This window comes from Myotis daubentonii, chromosome 2, assembly GCF_963259705.1.
Source record: "Myotis daubentonii chromosome 2, mMyoDau2.1, whole genome shotgun sequence".
In the NCBI taxonomy this organism is placed as follows: Eukaryota; Metazoa; Chordata; class Mammalia; order Chiroptera; family Vespertilionidae; genus Myotis; species Myotis daubentonii.
In genome coordinates, this window is record NC_081841.1 from 147484337 (window position 1) to 147509884 (window position 25548).

A 25548-nucleotide genomic window follows, 5' to 3' on the forward strand; every position below is an offset into this window, starting at 1 on the left:
TTGTTACAAATGTCATTGGTACATACGATGGGATAATTTTCCTTCCCTCCCTCACTGTTGACTTCAGAAATGAAAGAAACAAAAGAAGAAATAAAAAAGAAATAGCCTTTAATTCAGATTTTGACACATTAAAAAAGTAGCAATGCCTTTTGAAAGAATGTGGTGGTCAATTTCTTTTGTCAGATATCACATGACAGGGTCAGTAGAGGTCTGACTCTCCAAGAAAATCTAAGTCGTGCTGCATTCCCCCTGAATTAGATAACATAACTAAGACCCGTGTAAAAGTTTCTATTTTCTAATAGAGTGTATTCTTTCAAACACACTCTAAAATAATTCTAAAAGAATTTCATAGAATTATTTTCCCAAACAAAATTTCCACATTTAAAGAAATGAATATGCTGGGTTTTTTAAAAAAAGTTTTCCTTCTGTACTCGTCTCCCTTTCTAGCCGGTAATACAACTGCCAGTGATTCTGCTGCTGGTAAGTGTCTTAGTCTCCAAGGTCATGATTCATGCTCTTTCTTCCTCTTGACAGCGCCAAGGCGTGAGGGGGGAACAGGTCCATGAACTGTTGACCTGCAGAGCAGAGAGGTGGACAGCACGAGGCCAAGAAGGCTGCAGGGCCTGAGCAGGTGGGCCAGTGGACAGGCAGGCAGCAGAAGACCGGAAACTAAGGGGATCCACACCAGGGCTCAGTCGCCAGGGTGTCCAAGGTCCCTGACCAGAGGTGGGGGTTGGGCAGAATTAGTGGGCAGATACCAGGCCAGGCAGCTGCAGATGAAGAGTGACTCACCATGTCAATGAAACTTTATTCTTGGAAAAACGTCCTGTCTGTCCTTGTTGCTGGGTCTTTCTCAACAAGCCCTGGTGGCTCTGGGGTAAAGAAGCAACACAGACACATGACTGATGTGAGAGGCTTGTCCCTGAGATGCAGCCTGAATTGCATATCAAATCCTCATGGAGTCTTATGTCCTTCAGAAACCAGTACTCATGGCTTTATTTCCTTTGTCCTTATTCTGATCTTCGATGTCTTTCCTCTTTCAGCCCAACTCTTCAGTATCTGCAAATGTATCCTTTTGTTCAGTGTTTCTGTGCATTTACAATGATAGCTTACCAGAATAATAACGGCTATGTGTTGAACACTGTCTCTCATACAGCAATTACCCAATAAATAATCGAATTAATTTATAAATGATTGTCATTATTAGCTGAATAAGCACTTATTAAATGTCAGACTCTGCATTTAACATTCATTGTCTTATTCTATTTTCACAGTGGCTTAAGATTGGCATTTTTATTTCCACTTTACTGAAAAGTAAACTGAGTCACAGAAAGGTTATTCCACCTTTTTCACATGTACCAGTAACACATGCTAGTAACTGGTGGAGATACCATTCAAACTATAGCAGTTTGGACCAGACCCTACTCTCAATACCTAGAATTTTAAGTGCAATGTGGTCAGCACTGTAACCTAAGGTGGGGATGGGAGAAGGAAAGCTGGCATATAGAATCTAGGAGGCTTTAAAGACATTTTATAAGGATTCTTTCTAACTTTTCATTATTAAGATTTAAACAAACAAAGATAAGGAGAATAGTATAATGGACATCTAAGTGTCATCACCCAGCTTCAAAAATTATCTATTTGTTTTTTCTAAACCTGAAGCTCCCCTCAGCACCCTAAATCATTTGAAGCAATTCCTAGGCAATATATCACATCATCTCTAAGTATTAAAAGATAGTGATTCTATTTAAAAAAAAAAACAACCCTCAATATTATTATTTTATCTAAAAAGAAAATAAAAAGGAGACCATTCTGAGTCTTTAAATACTTTTATACAATCAATTACTATCCCTTAAACTGGAATGAAACAGGGAGAAAGCTGTTCTCCAAAGCATATAGGTATTTCTGAAATGTAGAAAGTCTAGGTGCCTCTTTTATTATTATTATTGATTTCAGAGAGGAAGGGAGAGGGGAGAGAGATAGAAACATCAATGATGAGAATCATTGATTGCCGGGGTCCTGCCCCAACGGGTCCAGGGGTTCCCAAAGGCGTAGACGGAGTCGGCGAAGAAGGAATGACACAGAGACAGTGTTCAGTTGATCAGCAGCCTAGCCAGGATCTCCAGCCAAATTCTGGTCTCGATCTCCAGAGAGGTTCTGCTTAGGATCTCCAGCCAGGTTCTGTCCAGGTTCTCCAGGCAGGTCCAGTCACCAGGTTCTAGTCAGGCGCTCCTGCCAATCTCCGCAGTCAGGTTCAGTCCAGGATCCCCTGCCATGCTCTCTCCCCAGGCTCCGCCTCCAGGCTCCGAGGCCAGTCCCTGTCCAGGATCCTCCGGCATGCTCTCGCCAGCGAAGTTCTTCTGTCTCTAGAGAACGTTCTGTGTAGGTTCTGTGCCTAGGCTCTGTCTCTCTTGGTCCTGTCTTCCAAGCCCTGTGTCCTAAGTTCTGTGTTCTGAGTTCTGTCTCTCTGTCTGGTTACATCTGTATTTATACCAGTTGATTCAATCCTATCAATTTCTATTACAAAGGTTAGGGCGTTTCTTATCTCCATTCCAGGGAGTAAAGATTATGTAGCTTAAGCATGATTGTTTGTAGTGATTAACTACCCGCCTGGCACTTAGTTAAGGAGTTTCATCCCCTCCCTGACTTCAGGGAAAAAATTCCTACCTGGGGAAACAACCTTTCTAGGAGAGGCATCCCCTCCCTGACTTCAGGGAAAAATTCCTACGTGGGGAAACAACCTTTCTCGGAGAGGTGACCTTGGTTAAAACACAGCGCCAAGAAGGTGAGCAAACATATTAAGAACCGTATGCCATATATGCCAGGTCCCTTGAAACAGCAAGGATGGACCGGCTCCCGGCAAATTCCCCCTTTTTTATTTTTTAAAAGCAAGCATTAAAAAGAAAAACCTGAAACGCTCTCTTTTTGGGGACCCCTGGACCTGCTGGGGTTGAACCCCGGCATCTGGCGCCCGAACAGGGACCCCTAGGTAAGCGCCCCGCACTCGGGACGGATCGGACTCCACCGTAGGAAGAAGGTGGATAGTCTTCGCCGACTCCGTCCACACCTTTGGGAACCCCTGGAACAGGATTCCCCTAGGTAAGCCCCCCTGCATTGAGAACCCCCACACTCAGGACGGATAGGACTCCACCAGGGTGCTACAGACCCCCCTATAGATGATAAGTAGGGTAAGAAGGTGGATAGTACAGAACTTAGATTGAGAAGATGTGCCATACTGAGTCCAAAGAAAGAAGACTCTGTATTGATCCTTAGATTGAGAAGATGTGCCATACTGAGTCCAAAGAAAGAAGACTCTGTATTGATCTTTAGATTAAGAAGATGTGCCATACTGAGTCTAAAGAAAAAAGACTCTGTATTGATCTTTAGATTAAGAAGATGTGCCATACTGAGTCTAAAGAAATAAGACTCTGTATTGATCTTTTAACACATATGCTTGCTAGCAGAGGAATTAAGGTTACTCCCAGTCAGACAGAACGTTTTATACAAGAAATATGTCCATGCTTTTCTGAGGAAGGAAAGGTAAATGTAATGGCATGGGAGAAGGTAGGCCCAAGGAGCCTTATCCTTAACCCCACTGCAGCCTTTCTACCCTGGGAAAGTGCAGGATTGGCAAGCTCTCCCTGGGATGATAGATCAGGACTCAGGTAATAGCGGAAAGCGCCAATCCTACTCTTAAAATGGATATAAGAGAGCATTTGAGGTTTTTCTTTTTAATGCCTGCTTTTAAAAAATAAAAAAGGGGGAATTTGCCAGGAGCCGGTCCATCCTTGCTGTTTCAAGGGACCTGGCATATATGGCATGCGGTTCCTAATATGTTTGCTCACCTTCTTGGTGCTGTGTTTTGGCCAGGGTCGCCTCTCCGAGAAAGGTTGAATCCCAGGTAGGGATTTTCCCCTGAAGTTAGGGAGGGAATAAAACCCCTCAACTAAGTGCCAGGCGGGTAATTAATCACTTTAACTATGAACAATCATGCTTAAGCTGCATGGTCTTTGCTCCCTGGAATGGAGATGGGAAACGCCCTAACCTTTGTAATAGAGATTGATAGGATTGAGTCAACTGGTATAAATACAGATGTAACAAGACAGAAAAAGACAGAACTTAAGAAGAGAGCCAAGAAGACAGAACCTACGCGGAGCCTGCAGACGGAGGAGCTTCGCTGGAGAGAGCATGGCGGAGGATCCTGGACTGAACCTGACTACAGAGATTGGCGGGAGAGCCTGGCTGGAGCCTGGTGGCTGAACCTGGCTGGAGAACCTGGACAGAACCTGGCTGGAGAACCTAGCGAGGGAACATGGCCACAGAACCTGGCTGGAGATCCGAAGCAGAACCTCTCTGGGGATCGAGACCGGAGCTTGGCTGGGGGTCCTGGCTGGGCTGCTGATCAACTGAACGCTGTCTCCGTGTCATTCCTTCTTCGCCGACTCCGTCCACACCTTTGGGGACCCCTGGACCTGCTGGGGTTGAACCCTGGCAATTGATCGGCTGCCTTCTGCCCACCTCCCACTGGGGAATGAGCCCACAACCTGGGCATGTGCCCTTGACTGGAATTGAACCTGAGACCCTTCACTCCACAGGCTGACGCTCTATCCACTGAGTCAAGCTGGCTAGGGATAGGTGCCTTTTTTAATGGTGGATAGAGTTGAAGGTAGAGTGAGGTATTACAATAAGGAGAGAAGTTTAGTATTAAGATATATACTGCAGTTCAAGTATTGAGATTTTCTTCTTTGGTCCTTGAATATGAGGCCAGGGAAAATGAGCCTTGCTATACATTTTACCCTATCACCAGATCTGTCTTCTCTCAGAGCTACTGATTTCCAAGGATGCCACTTTCCCCATGAATTGCTACCTATCAAAGTGACATTCATTTTTGCTGTACAGACCCTGAGAGCCTTTGTTCCCACCTCCCTGGTATTTTTTAACTGACTGTATATTTTCTGTCACGTGAGCAATCTGAAAATGGTAGTCTATTCTGAACTACACACTATTTTAAATTTCTATATTTGTAGCAAATGGAGATGTTCATTTTTAGAAGGTTAATATAATTTACTAGTAGAGACCAAATATGAGTAGCTTCAGTTTCCTGAAAGGACACTGGATTCTCCATTAGATAAACTGCAAATATTGTTCAAGTCATCTCTAACATTGCATGCTTCCTTTGTACTTAAGTGTTTCTCAGAATATATAGAACAAATGTTTTTTAAAAACCTATCCCGGCCAGTGTGGTTAAGTGGTTGAGTGGCTAAGTGTATGAACCAAGAGGTCTCAGTTTCATTCCCGGTAATGGCACATGCCGCGGTTGTGGGCTCGATCCCCAGCGTGGAGCATGCAGGAGGTGGCTGGTCAATGATTCTCATCATTGATGTTTCTATCTCTTTTAAATATTGATGTCCTTATCATTTGTATGGTCTCATATTTTACTGATAATTGATAATATTGATTGAGCATTTACTAGTTGCCAAGTACTGTGCTAAGTGCTCACTTTGATGTCTTATATAATCCTCCCTCTGATCCTAGGGAGAGATGGTTAGAGATTAGGCAATGAAAAATTACAGAAGGTAAGTGACTTGTCCAGTCACATGGCTAATAAATAGACCTGGGACTCAATCTCTTCCCTCTAACTTCAAAGATTATGCTCTTAAATATAATGTGACATTGCTTTAGCACACCAAGTGCACAATGACATGGTGGACTGCTTCTAAACTTGAACCAATGATACCGACCTTCTGGTGTTTTCTCCCTTATGTGTTCCCTTCTCCTGGTATGTAGGATGCACCTGGTGATTTGCTTCTAACAAATAGGATAGAGTTAAAGTGATGAGACGCCATCTTACATTAGATTATAAAAGATCGTGACTTCATTTTTGATTGTACTCTTTTTTACCCCTTGCTCTCTTGCTTTGCCGCCATGATGTAAGCTGCCCTGTGGAGAGGCCTGCAATACCTCCCGCCAACAGCCCAAGTGCAACTGAATCCTGCCGACAGCCATATGAGTGAGCATGGAAGTGCATTTGAGCATTGAGATGTCTGTGAACCAGCTAACACTTTGTAGCCTATGAGGGACCCTGAGCAGAAGACCTAGTTATGCCACGCACAGATTCCTGACTTACAGAAACTGTGACAAAATAAATATTGTTTTAAATTACCAAGTTTTGGGAGTAATTTATTACACAGCAATTGATAATTAGCATAAATGATAATGTCAGTGTTAATATTAACAGCTATCATAACACCTTGCATTTGTGTAATGCTTCAGCCTTTTCCATAGAAAAATCAAGTTTCAAAATAGTAAAATTAGAAAAATATTACCATTATCTTCTCTTAAAACATAGCAGCTGCACTTGAAAGTACAACCTGCATTTTTAATAAAAAAAATAGTTTATTCACCCAATTTTTATTACTTTAATTTCCATCTCTAAAACCATTTGAAACATGCTATTTAGTAAGGAAGTTATTTTTTTCCTTTGTCTAAGTTATTAGTAAAGAGCCACGTTTAAGCCATCTGGCCTGGGTGTTCTTTGGACTTCAAATTTGTAGCAGCCAGGTGGGTTTCTCACCCTGTGCTGGGCTTTGTAATCCCCATATAAATTCCCACTCCAAGAGAGGGACATGGATTTTAAACTGTCAATCAGTATTTTTGCCAGTTAAGATGAAATATAGAGGGGAAAAAGTGTTTCAATTAACATAAGACCAGTGCTCAAATTGGGCAAGACCACAAAGAATTTTTCGAAAATGTTTTCCCAGAAGAAGCTAATTACTGTGGGAGAAAGTAATCTTCATGTTTGGCTTGAATAACCACAGAAACAACAAAATGCAAATATTTTAGAAATGATGGGAAAGTTAAAGGAAGAAAAACTTTTGATTGCACTCTTATGGGGACTTCTATTTTTGTTTTGTTTTTGTAGCAGTAAACAAATGTATAAATGTATATACCCATACATCCTCATTAACAGCAAGAGAAATATAGGAAAAATATACTAAAAATTCATTCATTTCACAAATAGTTATTGAGCATCCAATATGTGCCAGTCAACTTTTTACTGTAAGTGATACACTTCAGAATAGGACAAACACAGTCTCTATGCCTAAATTCTAGTGGGAGAGATAGATAAGTAAAAGCTAAAGCAATAAATCAATAAATAATTACAGGTTGTGATAGTGATTGAAAGTAAAAAGAAGAAATTGCTTACACTGGATGTTCACAAAAGTCTTGCCTGGGAACTAATGGAAGGGTGGGGTCAGCTATGTCAGGAGTGGGAGCGGGGAGGGAGAGCTTTCCAGACAAAGGGAATAGCAAACATAAAAGCCCAGAAATAAGAAAGACTGTGGGATATTCTGGAAACTGTCAAAGGTCTGTTAGCCTGGTGGAGAATGGGGTTAGATGGCGGGGGGGGGGGGGGGGGTGGTCATGTGCCAGATCATTTAGGCGTTTGCAGGCCAAGGAAAGGAGTGGGATTTCATTCTAAGTTCAAAGGGAAACCATTAACGGCTTTTAGGATCCAAATGGCATGATCTATGTTTTCAAAACATCACTCTTGTGGCTGTGTGAAGAACAGACTGTAAGTGAGCTAGAATGGGTGTCAGCAGCTGAGTTTTCCAGGCTAGAGAGCATGGTGGCTTGGAGCAGAGGTTAGCAACAGAGATGAAGAATAACGGACTGATTTTGGAGGTAGGATGAAAGGGACTTGAAAGGGATTTTTATGTGGAGGCTGAAGGAAAGGGTGAGTCAAGGAATCCTCTTGAGTTCGGTGTTTGAATTAAGTAAACGTGGTGCCACCACGTATTATGCGGAGAAATCTCTAAAGAGATCTGCGTGCAGAGAGACTCAGGAGATCAGTTTGACCAAGCAAAGTTGGAGATGCCTTTGAGATATTCAAGTAATGATGCAATTTAGGAAATAGTATATATAAGTTTGAGTTGTGTAAAATAAGTATAAAGCCAATCATAGTCTATGATTAGTCTAAATGTGCAAATGTATAACCATGAAGGATTATGTTGGAAATTAAATTCTAATTTTATTCTAGAGAACTGAAATAAAATGTCTTTTCAGTTATTTTCCACTTTTAAAAGTAGTCCAAACAAAAACCAGTAGCATTAATTTTTTCTGTTTCATGTTTCCTAATTTTTTAATATTCTTGTTTCCATTATTAAAAGCTTTCTTATTTAGTTACAGAAAAGGGAAGAAGCCTATAATTTATAAAGCACTTACTATAAAACATGCAGGAACAACTTAAGATTATTTCACTCAAATTTGTAACAATCCTCATAGTATCCCCTTTTTGCAGGTGAGGAAATAGAGATTCAGAGCATTTAAATAACTTGCCCAATGACATATGGTCAGGATTCAAAGCCAAGTTTTCTTTTGGCACTAAAAGCCATGTCCCATCTTTATAGAAATATAAAGCTCAGAGCCTCTCCTGTTTCTCCTTCAGTTTACACAATTCTTTGCAAAGTTCTTGTATCTCTTTTATTATGAAACTCAATTGAGTTCAGGAAACACTGAGAACATCCCTGACACTTGTTTTCCTGTTGACTACATTTCTGCTGAAATTTGGATATGCATTGTTCCTCACCTCCATTTGATGGTATCCTGCCATTGTCTCAGCTGCTTCATGAAAAGAAATTGCCAATATCCTGTCTTCTCAGAATGTCATAAATAGCTGCTATTGCCTTGGCAATTTTCTGGACCTCTGCATGCAGTGAGATTTGGCTGTAACCTAAACTGTTCATTTTCTCCTGGCCATAATCCACAGGAAACTAGATTCATTAGCTCTGAGACTTGCTTAGTGGAACAAACAACTTGATTTTCCTCCTCTTTTCTCTTTCTTTTTCCATAATATATTTTCTTATTTTATTTCCCATTCTGTTGTTTCACTTTTAATTTCATTATTTTCTTTTTAGATAATTCAATTCCCTTTTCTAGTCTCAGTTTTTTCCCCTGCATTTATATTTTTGGATTAGTACTATTTCAACCTCTCACTACTTATTTATTCATGTAGTTAAACAAACTAATAGCCCCAGCATTGAACTTGATTGTTCTATTTCAGAAAAAAAAATAGTATTTGTCATTGGGAAAAATACTGATCTTAATTAGATACACTGGTCAAAGGAACTCCCACATTATTATTATTTTATTAATCCTCACCTGAGGATATTTTTCCATTGATTTTTAGAGAGATTGGAAGAGAGAGGGAAAGACAGAAAGAAATATCAATGTGAGAGAAACACATTGATTGGTTGCTTCCTGCACAAGCCCTGACCAGGGCCCAAGCCTGGGAGGAGCCTGCAACCAAGGTACCTGCCCCTGACCAGAATCAAACCCGGGACCCTTCGGGCCACAGGCCAACGCTCTAACCCCTGAGCCAAACCAGCTAGAACTCAAAACAAAATCTTTATCCACTTTTACACATGAAAATGGAACTAACCCCAATCACCTGACTGTAGTATATATATGAAGTAGTGCATGATGGGAAGAGGAAATAAACAGGGAAATGGGATCTCTTACTATGCAGAGTTGTGCCGTGTTCCTAGGAGAAGAGAGTGGAGTTCCAAATGGACAACTGAAAAAGGGAGCAGGGCTTAGCCAGGTTACGAAGGGAGAGCTGGCCTCTTTGGGAGAGCAGAACTCTCTAGTGTCCTTCCTTTTGACACCAAAATAAATTTTTTTTATTAGCTAGAAATTTATTCTTTCTGGTCTAGTGTTCCGGCGGAGTAATTTGCAGAAACCTGAATAGTGTGAGGTACTTTGTTGGCGGAGGCAAAAAAACAACAACAACAGGGAAGATGGCATCAGCCTACTGAGTGGACTGTAGGTCAGAGTTTTGAATGGCGATTAGCAATACTGTTGGGCAGTGCATGGGAACAATCTTAGAGCATTGTAGAGAAATGTCAGACCAACCCTGGTTATCCGTATAGAATGGAGAATGTTTCTGTGAATGGGGAAAAGAGGGAACTAGGAAACATTTATATTTCATTAGCATACATGAATTGCTTATACTTTAGGAGAAGAATGCAGCATGTTTACATATTTAAGCTTATGTAATTGTATGTAATTATATGACACCTGATAGCATTTGTAAGTTAGAAAAAAACCCACAAATCCAGTAGTAGTCCATTTCCTTGTACAGATAAGTTTCTGGTGAAATTTGCTGTTTTATCAGTAGTAACATGGTCAAATTCTATTGAACCACAATGTACACGTGAACTAAAGTCATGTATTTAGAAAATTAGATCAAGTGAAAATAAGTCTACACTATAAGCTTAACCAAAGAATGCAAAATAAGCTAAACCGATAATGATAAAGCTAAGAGTCCTGTATAACTAAAGAGTAAGAATAGTAATGAAAAAGATCTGTGACCAACCCAACATAATACTGTTAAATATACTGTTTCAAGTATCTGTAACACATTAGTAAACACTTTGCAAAATTATTTAACAACCAGTAGAGTACTGATTGAGAGTCCTTAGTAAATTCTAAGATAAGTTTAATTTACTTTATGAATACTACATTTTAGTCATTCTTAATAGCTTACTCTCTGTCACAGTTAGTAATGCTTTGGGTTGTATTTATTTGTTTGTTTGTTTGTTTATTTATTTATTTATTTATTTATTTATTTATTTATTTATTTATTTTAGTTAATCCTCACCCGAAGATATTTTTTCCATTGATTTTTAGAGAGAGTGGAAGGGAGAGAGAGAACATCAATGTGAGAGAGACACAATAATTGTTTGCCTCCCACACATGCTCTGACCTGGATCCAGAGATCAAACCTGCCACCCAGGTACGTGTCCTTGACTGGGAATTGAACATTTCAGGCCAACGCTCTAACCACTGAGCAACCGACCAGGACCGGGCTGCATATTACCGAAAACTCCAGCTGACAGTGGCTTAAACCTTAAGAATACTGTTTATGCGAGAAAAAGCCTGGATGCATATATTTTAGGGATTAGATCAATAGCTTTAAATTTTGGGGACTTTGATGGAGTTTCTGTGATTCTCTTGCTATTCCCTGCAGCACCAGGCATCATGCTCTCAGGCTTCAGAATTAAAAGACAAGACGCAAGGGTGTGGTCAGGGTGATGTGATGTGAGAACTCTCACATGCCTGTCTGCTTTTATCGGGAAGGAAGGAAAACTCTGCTGGTCGAGACCTCTTCTTATGTCACATTGACCAGAACCAGTCCTATGGCATGTAAACTGAAAGGGAAATCAGGAAAATGAGTCTATAGTTTTGTTTGTTTGTTTGTTTGTTTGTTTGTTTGTTTGTTTGTTTGTTTTAACCCTCCTGAGAGAGAGATGGGCAAGGAAGAAGGAAGTTGGGAATGGCTGTTGGGTAGTTCATGAATAAGAGTTGGCCATATTTCCCATATTTGAAATTCTTTACTTTTTCTGAATTTCTTACAACATAAAGTCAAGATTTCTTATCCTGGTACAGGTCTTTCAGAAACTGGCCTCTGCCTGCTTCTCCAGCCTCATCCCCTGTCCTATCCCACAGGCAACCTATGTTGATAATCATGGGTCAATTGCAGATCCTACACCTCAGCATCTTGTCTCATACCTCTGTCGTGGCTTCACTATTTGCCCTTTAAAGACACTGTCTGTGAACTACTTTCCAGCCTTCTTGATGGCGCTAGGAAGAATTTATGCTCTCCTCTAAGTTCCCACAGCATCCTGTATTCTACTGTACCACATGATCACATTGTTTTGTGTCTACTTATTTGTCAGTCTTCCTCATCAAACCCTGAGGAACAGAGATTTTATTATGTCATCTTTGTGCAGCATCTTTCACAGTGCCAGGCATGTAATAGTAGCTCCATTAGCCCTACTTGTGTAGCTCAGTAGTTGAGTGTAGACCTATGAACCAGGAGGTCACAGTTTGATTCCCAGGCAGGACACATGCCTGGGTTGGTGACTCGATCCCCAGTGGGGGGGTGGGAGGGGGCGGGGGCGTGCAGGAGGAAGCTGATCAATGATTCTCTCTCATCATTGATGTTTGTATCTCTCTCTCTCCATCTCCCTTCCTCTCTGAAATCAATAACAATATATTTAGCTCCATTATACTTGCTGGATGAATGAATGAATGAATGAATGAATGAATGAGTGAATGAATCATTGGAAATTACTCAGTCTTTGATGTCCTAGATAGAAATGTCCTGGATGTAGGCACACTTTTCTTTCCTCTTTCTTTTGTCTTCGGCAGTTTTTCCCTTCTGCACATTTTTTCCTGGGTTCGCTTCTCACCTATGCAGCCCCGATCCGAGGGCCGTGGCTTCTCCCACAGGCTGCTTTGTCTTTGTCATTCCTTTGCAGGCTTCTTTCTAAGCCGCAGGCTCAGCCTGACACCTGGCTGCGTTTCCTCTCACTGCATTTACAGAGGGTCCCTCTGTTGCCTGCCTCCAGTACCCGTGGCTGCACAATCTCAACAGGCCGCAAAAAGGCCCTGCCTGCTAAAGTAAACCAACCTTCAGCTTCATCACTTTGTCACTGGATTTTACCAATTATTCTCCTCCCTCCCCCCACGCTATTCTCTAATAGGAGGGATTGCCTATCCTCATGAGGAAATGATCTGTTAAAAAAGAATAGGTTGTTTTCCTGTTTGAAAATCTTTACCACATCTTTAACTTGCCTGGTTCAGTTATACCTGGACTTGGGGGGAGAGGGGGGCAAAGGAGAAGGTCAGCAGGAAACATGTTACTCCTTTCTGCCTGTTTTTTTGTTTATGGTTTTGAAAATGCTCTGTCCCTTGGAAGAAAGTAAGGCTACTAATTTTTTCATTGATTTTCAAATGGGCTTAAATACTGATTTTCCAGACGTTTGACCTAATATATTCTATGCAATGAATTTCTAGGTGCAAATATGGTGTATGGGTACAAGGTAGAGGGGGCTTCATACTCAGGGCTCAGAATTAAGAACAAGCAAAAGGCATCAGAGAAATGCAAATTAAAACCACAATGAGATATCACCAGAATGGCTATCATCAAAAATCAACAAACAATGAGTGTTGTCCAGGATGTGGAGAAAATTGAACCCTTGTGCACTATTGGTGGGAATGCAGATTGGTGCAGCCACTGTGGAAAGCAATATGGAGTTTCTAAAAAAATAAAAATGGAACTGTCTTATGACCCAGAAATTCCACTTCTGAGAATATACCCAAAGAAACATGAAACACTAATTCAAAAGACTATATGCATCTCTATGTTCATTGCAGTGTTATTTATAATAGCCAAGCTATGGAAGCAACCCCCAAGTGCCCATAAGTAGATGAGTGGATATTTATACAGTGGAAAAATACTCAGTAGTAAAAAAGAAGGAAAGCTTATCCTTTGTGACAGCATGGATGGACCTGAAGATTATTATGCTGAGTGAAATAAGTCAGTCAGAGAAAGACAAATACCATATGATTTCACTTATATGTAGAATCTAACCAAGAAAATAAACTAACAAAATAGAAACAGATTTAGATATAGAGAACAGACTGACAGCTGTCAGAAGGGAAGTGGGTTTGGGGGGCTAGGTGAAAAGCATGAAGAGATTAAGTAACCCTCCTCCCCTAAGAAACCCCACAGAAAACCTGATAGACACAGACAACAGTATGATGATCACCAGAGGGAAAAGATGGTGGGGGGAGGTAGAAGAGAGTAAAGGGGGATAAATGATGATGGAAGGAGACTTCACTTGGGGTGGTGAACACACAATATAACATACAGATGATGTGCAGTAGAATTCTGCACCAGAAACCTATGTAATTTTATTCACCAATGTCACACCAATAAATTCAATTAAAAAAAGAACAAGCTGAAGGATTTGTCAATGGATGGGAACAGAAACAGTGCAGAGGTGACAAGGGTGCAAGCCTCTTTGATTACATTATCCTGCAATTTTACTATGAATTAATTTGTTTTTATTTATCTTGCTCAGAGTAATGTGCTTCTTTAGTCTGAGGTCTCATATCTTTACTCACTTCTGGAAATCTCTACCCATTTTCTCTTCATACCCATATATTTTCATTCTATCTTCTGTTTCTCTTAACTCTTCTTTCATGTTTCCCATCTTTTGTATTTCTCTGGCTGTGTTCTCTGTTATCTCCATAGATTTATCTTTCAACTCACTAATTTCTCTTCTGCTGTATGTAAACCATTATTTAACAAATCTATTGAGTTTTTTTCTAAGTGACTTCCTTTTTTTTATGTTTTGTTTTTTAATGGTCCATCTTCTTTGAGCTTTAATGATCTGCTCTTATAAAAAAAAATACATATCCAATTTATTTGAACATTTCAAACATGTTTATATTAAAGTGAAAGGATTTTAGGGATAAAATTAAGCATGGTTAGGGATTCTTAGGAAAAAGAGGGTCCATGGGGGAGGGATGCATAGGTGAGGGCTTGGAGCTGCCAGAGGTATACGTTCACAGAGGATAGAAAGGTGCCACAGGATAAGGGGAGAGGAAGGCATGCATTCACAGAGGATAAAGCAAAGTCACAGAGTATGGGGAAGAAGGAAACATACTTTTACAGAGGATAGAGAAATGTCGACAAATGCTTGGAAAAAGGGCAACATATGTTCACAGGAGATAGAGGAATGTTACAAGATAAGGGAGAGAAAGAGAGAGAGGAGCACCACATGGGTTTTGGACTTTGAAGCTGATATTCTGCAAAAGGACAGACCGGTTAGAAAAACACAGGGTCACAAAATGGGGAAGAGGTCCAATTAGAAGGGAACTTGAAGAGACAAAGAACTACTGCTTTCATAAAACTTAGAAAAAAGGAGCTTAATGGGTTACCCCCTTGGAACCCTTCCCTACATGGGAGTCTGTATTTGCTTCCAGTAAATTCCCACCCTTTTACTACAAGTCCTTTTAGTCCAAGAATTTTAATCTTCAAACTTCGTGAGACAAGAACCCGCAAGGGGGAGATCCACTCACCGCACCCCACATTTCAAAAGTACCCCCCAGACTGCTTAATTATTATAGTTGTGAAATCTCTACTTTGTTGAAACCAAGGATTCTCTTTTTGGCCACTCAACTTCCTCATATAATTTCTGCTTCTGAATTCATTTTCCATACGAGTTATCTTTCCTAGCAATTTCACCTGGGCCTGGAAGGCAACTCTCACATCACCTCTACTGAGGTTTGGACTATTATGTGTTTTAGTGTGAGATTTCTGCATAATGTGGATAGTGTGAATTTAGACCCTTTCACCTGAGCATGGATTTGATCCCTCCATATGGACTATTTCCTGCTCACCCCCAGGCTGTCTCCGGGGTCTGTCATAGGCCTGTTGGCCTCATGGCAGGACAGTTCTTTCTTGCCTTCTCCTGCTAGGTAGGAATAGAATGCCTGCTGTGTACAGGATGTGCACTTTTTAAAAAAATATATATTTTTTATTGATTTCAGCGAGGAAGGGAGAGGTAGAGAGAGAGAGAAGGATCAATGATGAGAGAGAATCATTGATCAGCTGCCTCCTGCATGCCCCACACTGGGGATTGAGCCCACAGCCTGGCCATGTGCCCTAACCAGGAATTGAACCATGACTTCTTGGTTCATAGGTCGATGCTCAACCACAGAGACACACTGGGTAGGCCAGGATGCGCACTTTGAGTCTAATCTTCACAAAGTATTAAGGCCCTGATTATGATATCCTGGCACCTCATGGGCAGTACAACTTTAATTTCTTTTTACTCTGAGCTTTAAATTCCTTCTTTATTTATGTAATCAAGATTTTTTTCTAATATTGAGCTTGGCAACATGCTATTAAAATAATTTAAAATGTTTTCTTGAGATTTCTATTTTTTGTTGTTGTGGGAGGGCTAGATGGGCTTTTCCCTTCTTAGTTTACTGTCTTAACTGAAAGTCATTCCAGGTCTATTTTTACCCCAAAGTATTTTTTATTCTAGTACAGAATAGATATTCAAGAAATGGTATTTCAATTGTTGTATAATTGAAATATACACCAAATTCTGGCCAAGTGGAATCTTCTTTTTTTATGTTTTTACTGATTTTAGAGAGAGGTAGGGTGAGGGAGAGAGGGATAGAAACATCAGTGATGAAAGAGAATCGTTAATTGGCTGCCTCAGGAAATGTGCCCTGACTGGAAAATGAACCGTGATCTCCTGACTCACGGGTCGACGCTCAACCACTGAGCCACACCGCTGGGCAAGTTGAATCTTGTATAAGAGAGACTTAAATATGGAAAGCACACAGAGCAAGAAGCTAATGTTGTTTCTGGTGGTATGTCAATTTGCTTACTCATTTTATAATGGAACTTTTTTTCTCTTTGCACCACTTAATTGCCTGTTAGGCTTATCTGAGAAATTGATTCTTCATAGCTCTGTAATTAAGTGAAGGAGTCTTGGGCTTTGGTCTCAGCAGATTCTGGATTTAATTCCAACTGAGCCACATCCAAATGTTCAAGTCACATAGTAGGCACTCAATAATCATTTGTTGAAAGAAAAAGTGAATGAATGAATAATTTTACTGAATATCGGTTCCTTCTACATAAAACATGGATAATAATAGTAACCACCTCATAGGGCTTTGAGAATTAAGTGAGCTCATCAATGTAAAGAGTCCAGCATAAGATTTAGCATAGAGTAAGAGCTCAATAAATGTTCACTATTATTATTATTCCTTAGAGTTACATGAAATGCATATCTCAGGACCCAGACATAGAATTTAAATAGTTATGCTTTCATTACTTTTTCTTTCATTTCCCCTATAACTTCCATTATATAAATCTTCTTTTAAAAAATATCTACACTTTATAGGGTTGTGCTCATAGATGGTAATAAGTTCCCAATTTGAAATCATAGTTCTATTATTTGCTCGCAGCCTAAATTTCTGGGAATTTTTTTTTTTTACTTTTTACACATTAATAACAGCAGAATAGTTGACCTCCAGCTAAGTATTTATTGCATTATTAGAAAAATTGAACCAAAGAAAGTAGAAACAAAATAGAGGTCTAGTGTCTTTGTATCAGTGGAAATACCATACTGGATTATTCTAAAAGGGGAAAGGCTTTTCTTTTAATTTAATAGATGCTAAAAGCAAAGGAGAAATAAAAATACAAATTTCCTTGGGGTCATTCTGGTTTTCAATGAATACCTTTTTAAGGAAGTTAAAATATCTTAGAAGAAAATGAGATTATCATATAGTTTTGTGCTCTTATATCCCATTTAATATTCATCTACAGTTTATGTAATTTAAACTATGAATTTTAGAATTTTAATGTAGTTCCCTGCTTGATAATAAATATAGAAAGTTATAGTGCCATCTTGTGAAAAAGATGCAAAACTGCATCGTATTAACTCATTTGAAAAAAAATTGAAATAGGTGGAAAAGATATAGAGCTAAAGAGTTATATATAATAAAGATTAATCAGTATATTTCTGTTAACTTAGCTAGATTTAATGTTAAAAAAATAGAATGCAGGTAGGTTTGACACCCTCCCAGATTTTTCTGTAGCACAGATAAAAACCAGAAAGGAAAGGTTAGCATACTGAATTGAAACCATGCAAGATAAATTACCAAGTTTTAGACAAATTTGATTACAAAGGGAGAAATAAGAAGATAAATAAATTATGCCTGATGCTCTGAACTACAAAACTGTGTATATGGCTGGACCAAGATGTTGCTAAACCCAACTGAGAGAAGAGGTAATTGTTCACACCACTGGATAAACACCTGCCCTGTGTACTCACCAGAGCCTCTACAAGGCAGGGACACATGCTAGTTGTCACAGAACAAGAATATTGGAAGCTGACAGAGGTTATTGTAACTTACAGAGTTATCCTATATGCATAAAAGTGCCTCCAGAATATTTAATTTGTTATAGGAAGAACCAGGAAACATTTGCTTTTAGATTAATATGAAGCACATTATAGGAAGTTCAAAGTTCTCTGAATGACATGATGCTGCTGCTTGCCCACTGATTCAAGAACCCTGTTCTTGCCCACTTATATTAGAACTGCCACGCGCATGCATGCTAACACAGCTGGCCATGGTCACCAAGACAGCATTGAGATCTGGTGAAGGCACCAACACAAGAAATGGATTTGTATTTGAGGTTTAAAAGGGAGTCAGATGGAAAGAACAGAGAGAGATAGTTCTTGTTAAGTTAGCCCAACCGAGAGAAAGGAAAGGAAGACACGGAGGCAGAATCTGGGAAGCAGCGAGAGTTAGGGGTGGGAGGTGATTAGGTCAAGTGAAAGGGTGCTAATAGCACTTACAATGCTATCTCACTTTTTTTGTGGTGACATTTTGATGGTCAAAGATAGCTTCTAGGAAGTAGGCTGAAGAAAACACCAAGGACAAAGAAAATACAAGAGAATAGTAATAATGAAAGGCTTTATTTGAAAACAAAAATTGAACCATTCCCTTATGATCCTGCTCCTATTACCAATATGTTTAGTTCTTTCCCTGATCTAAAGGTCTATGGGAGTTGTCAGCTGCATAATTTCACTGTCTCGGCTCCCTCCTATGTGTTTAAGGAAGTGGCCCTGCTCGTGCAGTGAGGCATGACACTGAAGGAATTTTATTCCTAAAACCTTGCTTTGAATTTTCTTGCCTTCATGGATTTAACTTAGATCCTTTAATGCTATAATAATTTGGTTTCATATTGAATGTCCTTTGGGCTTTCATTTGTCATTTATTTTTTTAAAGTTTTTTCATGAATTCAAAATAATCCTTTTGGTGAAAAGGCAATTCAATTATAGTGACAGCATAAAAGGAACCCAACATGATACAATTCTCTAGTGAGATAAGATTTATTGCTAAACCAGGATGAGTTTATAAAACCAAAATTTGTATTTGCATTTCGAGACACTCAACTGAAAGGCTTGATCAGAACCTAAAGCATCAAATAAAAGTGAATCTCTCATCTAAAGAAGGCAGAGCTGAACTAAGAGTTTAGTGACTCATACGTTGCCGTGGCACAGCCATTCATCTAGGTTTGAAAGCATGTTTATTAGATACCAGATCCACCCCCCCCCCTGCGCTTTCACTCATAGGCAGAGGAGAAAATGTGCATTTCCTTCCGTTCATGGGGGAGATTTCCCATGCCTCAGGAGTAGTTAACACACATTCACAACCTTACCACAACAGTGAGTAGACTGTACTGTGACTAGTTTTATTTTTAATGACATTATTCCCTGAAAACCTAATTGCTGATACAACATTCAAATTATGGCTCCACCAGTTAATGGCAATGTGGCCTTAACCTCTTTGTCTCAATTATATCCAATATGCAAAATGAGGTGATTAGTACCTATCTCATAGGCTTTTATGAGATTATAGTGCTGGGTATTTTTTAAGCTCTCCATTAAAGTTAGTTATTATTATTATAACATACAAAGAGCCAACATATAAATGTAAAGTTCTAATATGCACATGTTTACATACTACTGGTGTTTATAAGGATGAGATAACAGAATTTGCATTGTATAAGATTATGAAATCCAGCATTGTATGAGATCATAGAATTTGGCATTGTATGAGGTCATAGCATTTGGCATCGTATGCTTGGAAAATTGAATTTCCTGGGGGCTGATTGATGACCAAGAATAAGATGTTAGAAGCCAGAATGAGGGAATTCTGTAAGGTTTAACTGGAACAGAGGAGGTATATTAAGGAAATAGTGGTGCAGAGAGATGCTTTTGTAGACATAGAGAGAAAAATATTAGTTGTGAGTAGGTGTTTAGCAAATGCTTACAGTAGGAGTTGATGGCAGAGGTTTAGAGTAGGACCAGAAATACTGAAATGGATCAGGAGGTTACCCAGGAAGCAGCACAGTCCAGAGAAATTTGGGGACCCTTTTCATTCTCAGTTTTTCATATATTTATCATAGCATCTATAAATCTTCATTGCTTGAACTTAGTTGCTTATATTCCCATCCTCCTTTATTGCTATTCAAAGTGGATTTCACCTGGGAGCAGCATGGCTCTCATCTGAAGAGCCTCTTAGAAACGCAGACTCTTGGGTCCTACCCCAGACCCACTGCATTAGTGTCTGATTTTTTTTTTTAATATGGAACACTTCATGAATTTGCATGTCATCCTTGCGCAGGAGCCATGCTAATCTTCTCTGTATCATTCCAATTTTAGTATATGTGCTGCCGAGGAGAGCACAGTGTCTGCATTTTTAACAAGATGCCCAGGTGTTTCCTGTGCATGTTAGAGTTTGAGAAGCACCACTTTCATAGACCTTGAGCTCCTACCATGGTGCCTGGCATTTCGTCAATGCTCAATGGAAGTTTATTAAATGAATTACGTTAAATTCTTGGAGGCCACCAAATCACGCTTCGGGTAGAGATAAAAAAGTAATTTTAGCCCCAAACCAATGCCTTGACCTAGAGCTAAAATTCTATGGTGACTATAGAAACTAAGAAAAACCATCTGCCTTGGCTGACAGGTAGAAGAAGTAAGGTTCTATAAGAGAAAAGACAGAGTGATTAAGGATTGGAGTGAGCATGCAGATGAGCCCTGGGCAGGAAGGCTAGGGAACAGACCTCAGAGACCTTATGAATATAGTTCATATCATGAGATGACATCCATAGCAGTATGATACGTTGTGTTCTCACAACAAATGATGCCTTGAGTCCTGTGTGGCAGTGGCAGTGGCAGAGGCCTGAGTGGGGACAGGCAATCCCCCTCTATATGGAGGGAGGTGGGGTATCAGGGAACTTTGTGTAGAAGATTGCCTCAGTATCTTAAATTTCAAGAGGATGACGTAGAAGAGGTCCCATGCCACCCATTTTTCCTAGACCTCCTCATTTTCAGAGACACATAGAAATTGCCATTTACATACATACTAGTTCATCTTAATATCTGCTTTTGGTTGACCCTTTCCTTGAATATATTGACAATGCTTTTGAAGTATTCACTCAAATAAATTTAAAATATTCTATTTTCAGGTCTTCTGCTCACTTTTTATTTATTTATTTTATTTTAAATGTATCTTTACTCAAAGTATTACATATGTCCCCCTTTTTCCCCCTTTCACCCTTTTCACCTAGCCCCTGCCCACACTATTGTCTATGTCCATGGGTTATGCATATATTCATATAAGTTCTTTGGTTAATCATTTCCCATTCTCCCCTCCCCGCTTCTCTCTGAGATTCCTCAGTCTGTTCCTTGCTTCCAGATCTCTGGATCTATTTTGTTCATCAGTATATTTTTTTTCATTATATTCCACATATAAGTGAGGTCATGTGATACTTATCTTTCTCTGACTGGCTTATTTTGCTTAGCATATACTCTCCAGGCCCCTCCATGCTGTCTCAAAGGGTAAGAGCTCCTTTGTTTTTGCAGCTGCATAGTATTCCATTGTGTAAATGCACCACAGTATTTTTTATCCACTCATCTCCTCATGGGCACTTGGGCTGTTTCTAGATTTTAGATATTGTAAATAACGGTGTTATATAGGGGTGCATATATTCGTTCTGTTTGGTGTTTCAGGATTCTTAGGATATATTCCTAAAAGTGGGATAACTGGGTCAAATGGCAGTTCCATATTTAATTTTTTGAGTTAACTCAACACTGTTTTCCATAGTGGTTGTACCAGTCTGCATTCCCATCAGTAGTGTACTGGGTTTCTTTTTCTCCACATCCTTGCTCTGGCCTGTTTGTTGATTTATTGAGGGTAGCCATTCTGGCAGGTGTGAGGCGGTACCTTATTATCGTTTTAACTTGCATCATTCTGATGATTATTTGAGCATTATTTCATATGTCTCTTGGCCATTTATATGTCCTCTTTGGAGAAGAGTCTATTTAGATCCTCTGCCCACTTTTTAATTGGATTGTTTGTCTTCCTTTTGTTGAGTCGTATGAGTACTTTATATATATTAGAAATTAACCCCTTATCAGATGTATCATTGACAAATTATGTTCTCCCATACAGTGGGTTCCCTTTTCATTTTAATGCTGGTTTCTTGTGCTGTGAAGAAACTTTTTAGTTTGATGTAGTGCCATTTGTTTATTTTCTCCTTTGCTTCTCTTGCCCTAGGTGCTGTATCAGTGAAAATTTTGCTATGTCTGATATTTTGCTGCCTATGTTTTCTTCTAGGATTTTTCTAGTTTCATGACTTACATTTAAGTCTTTAAGCCATTTTTAGTTTATTCTTATATATGGTATAAGTTGGTGGTCTAGTTTCATTTCTTTGCACATACCTATCCAATTTTCCCAGTAGCATTTATTGAAGAGACTATTTTTACTCCATTGTATGTTCATATCTACTTTATCAAATATGAATTGAGTATAATAGCTTGGGTCAATTTCTGGGTTCTCTATATGCCTGTTCTTGTGCCAATACCAGGCTATTTTGATTACAGTGGCCTTGTAATATAACTTGGTATCTGGTATTGTGTTTCCTCCAATTTTGTTCTTCTTTCTCAAGATTTCTGGGATTATTCAGGGTATTTTTTGATTCCATATAAATTTTTGGAATACCTGTCTAGATCTGTGAAATATGCCTTGGTATTTTAATAGGAATTGCATTGAATCTATAGATTGCTTTAGGTAGTGTGGACATTTAATTATGTTAATTCTACCAATTCATGAACACAGTATATTCTTCCACTTGTTTGTATCTTCCTCTATCTCTTTTTCCAATGTCCTGTAGTTTTCCAAGTACAGGTCTTTTATCTCCTTGGTTAAGTTTATTCTTAAGTATCTTAGTTTTTTGTTGCAATGGTAACTGGGATTTTTAAAAAATTTCTCTTTCTGAGAATTCAATATTGCTGTATAAAAATGCCATAAATTTCTGGATGCTAATTTTGTATCCTGCTACATTGCCAAATTCATTTATTAAACCCAGTCATTTTTTGGTGGAGTCTTTAGGGTTTTCTATGTATAATATCATGCCACCTGCAAATAAGGACAGTTTTACTTTCTCCTTTCCAATTTAGATCCCTTTTATTTTTTGTTCTTGTCTTATCACTGTGGCTAGCACTTCCAGAACTATGTTGAATAAGAGTGGTGGAAGTGGACATCCCTGTCTTGTTCATGTTCTTAGGAGAAATGGTTTTAATTTTTGCCCATTGAGAACAATGTTGGCTAAAGGTTGTCATATATGGCCTTCATTATATTAAGGTATGATCCCGCTATTTCCACTTTGCTGAAAGTATTTTATCAAAAATGGGTGTTGGATTTGCTGAATGCTTTTTTAGCCTCTATTGACATGGTCATGTGATTTTTGTCTTTCAATTTGTTTATATGATGTATCACGTTTATTGATTTGTGAATATTGTACCAGCCTTGCATCCATGGAATAAACCCCACTTGGTCATGGTGTATGATCTTTTTAATATATTGCTGGATCTGATTTGCTAATATTTTGTTAAGGATTTTAGCATCTATGTTCATCAGGGATATTGGTCTGTAATTCTTTTTCTTTGTAGTGTCTTTATTTAGTTTTGAATTAGGGTAATGCTGGCCTCATAAAAAGAGCTTGGAAGTGTTCCTTCCTCTAGGATTTGTTGGTATAGTTTGAGGAGGATAGGTGTTAGTCCTGAGACCTGCCATTATTAAGTTGCTATGCCCACCTAGCAACCACCTACCAATTGTTAAAGGAAATAATAAAAGCCACTAGGTGTTTAAGCCACTTTCTGTTGAAGTGGTTAGATGGTTCCAAAAGTATTGTGACTTATCATACTGCTTGACACATACAAGCAGTATGTGCTCAGTGAACACAGGTATTTGTTGCTGTTGAATTAATAAAAGACTACATGGCTAAATGAGAAAAGTTCAGGGAGATATCCAGATATTTTAATCTATATCAAAGATACAATTTTTTGTTTCTTGGGTTTAAACTTAGGGAGAGAGAAGTGGATGCAGGGTACCTGTTACATAGACTTGTTACCTTTATTAGACAATTTATATAAATATCTTTTCATTTATTTAAATAAAAATTTAATGAGGACTTACTACTCTGCCCTCATGGTTGCAATATGGCTGCTGCAACTCCAGACTACATCACTAAACAACTTGAAGATTGTCTAGATTTCCCATTGTATTTCAGTGACTACCATTGTATTACATGTTTGTCCCATCTTCCCTGAGATCAAGAATCTCACAATACCTGAACTAAATTGGGATTCTGCTAGTAAGAAAGAATGAAAGGAAAATGGTTTTGATTGTCCAATAAAAATGGGCTCCACAGATGAGTAATACAGAGATGAATAAAAGGGGCATGGTTCTTGTCCTGATGAAACTGACTCCTAGCAAGGGAGACAGATATTAAATTTAAAAATAAAATGATACAGTGTGACGAGTGATAAGAAGGAAATAAACCAGATTTGTGAAGTAGACTGATATCTGCTAACACCCCTCTACAGAGGTGACATTTAAACTGAGACCAAAGACTAGGAATGAATCATCCATATGCAAAGAGGAGTGTGTTTGTATTAATCATGTTTTTTAGTTTCTACACCTTACAATATTTTGACATTTGGGGGTAGAGGGAGTATAGTCTCAGAAAAAGACTATCCCTCCCAGAGTTAGGCAATTCTTCGACTTAGCAGTGCCAGGCTGGGAGCATCCCTTTCATATGCAAACCACCCAACCTAAATCTATACTCCCAAATACCCACTTTACCTAGTCCCCACACACCAAGCCAATATTTCCCCTGCCCTAAATCATCCCACATCAGGTACCAGACAACTGGAGACTACCCCTATAGTCCAAAGCCTGCCAGAAAAATTTAAACCAGCCAATCCTCAACTGTTTACTCTGCCTTGCCGTTCCTTTCCTGTGGCAACCTCAATGAAGGCTGTCTCCTCACTCCTGTTTTTGCCACCTGATCAAAACCTGTTACTTCTCCTTTGGCCTTGTGTGGTATGGCCCCTTTCTCTTGGGAAATGTAAATAATAAAAATCTTCTTTAAATGGCGTTAGATTCTCCATGCTGCCATTCAGTCACTTTCATAAATTGAGACCTGGGCACTGAACAGTGTAGAAGCAAGTGTGCAAATTCTTGGTAGACATTGGAGAAAACAAATAAAGGAAGTGTGGCTGCTGGTTAGCTGGTATACGATTATAGAGGAGCAAAGACTTCTAGTTGTTCACCGAAACCCATTCTCCTCATGCTCAAGTTGGAAAGGCACTGTGATAGGACAGAGGAGACAGGAAGTGGAATAAACATGAGTTCCTGAATGTCCACATGGAATAAAGCTGGACATACGAATCTGAAGCTCAGGAGAAAAGTTTGGCTGGGAGATTATCAACCTAAGGTAATATTCAAAGCCATAAATATTAGTAAGAAAACCTAGAGAGAGATTTAGAGAAAGAAAAAGAAGTTCAAAGATTGAGATCCAGATAACTCCAACATTAGAAGAAATGGGAGGAAGAGGAACCTGAAAAGCACTCTGAAAAGTGGGAACTAGAGAGCTAAAAGACAAACCACGAGTGTATTTCACGGAAGTCAGGAGGTAGGGTGCTTCCGAGAAGGAGCTGAGGCCTCCCCTCCGTGCATGATTTCTCCCCTCCTCACAGAGCAGCAGCAACGCACTGTTGGAGAACTGGCCCCTGACTCAAGGGCGAGTGG

General features: G+C 39.2%; 1 non-coding gene across 1 annotated transcript; it reads right to left on the minus strand.

The window, feature by feature from the left end:
• Nucleotides 1-20028: 20028 nt before the first annotated feature.
• LOC132228867 (U6 spliceosomal RNA) lies at nt 20029-20135 on the minus strand. The gene has a single exon (XR_009451477.1). It is a non-coding gene; the product is annotated as a U6 spliceosomal RNA (small nuclear RNA).
• Nucleotides 20136-25548: the final 5413 nt, after the last annotated feature.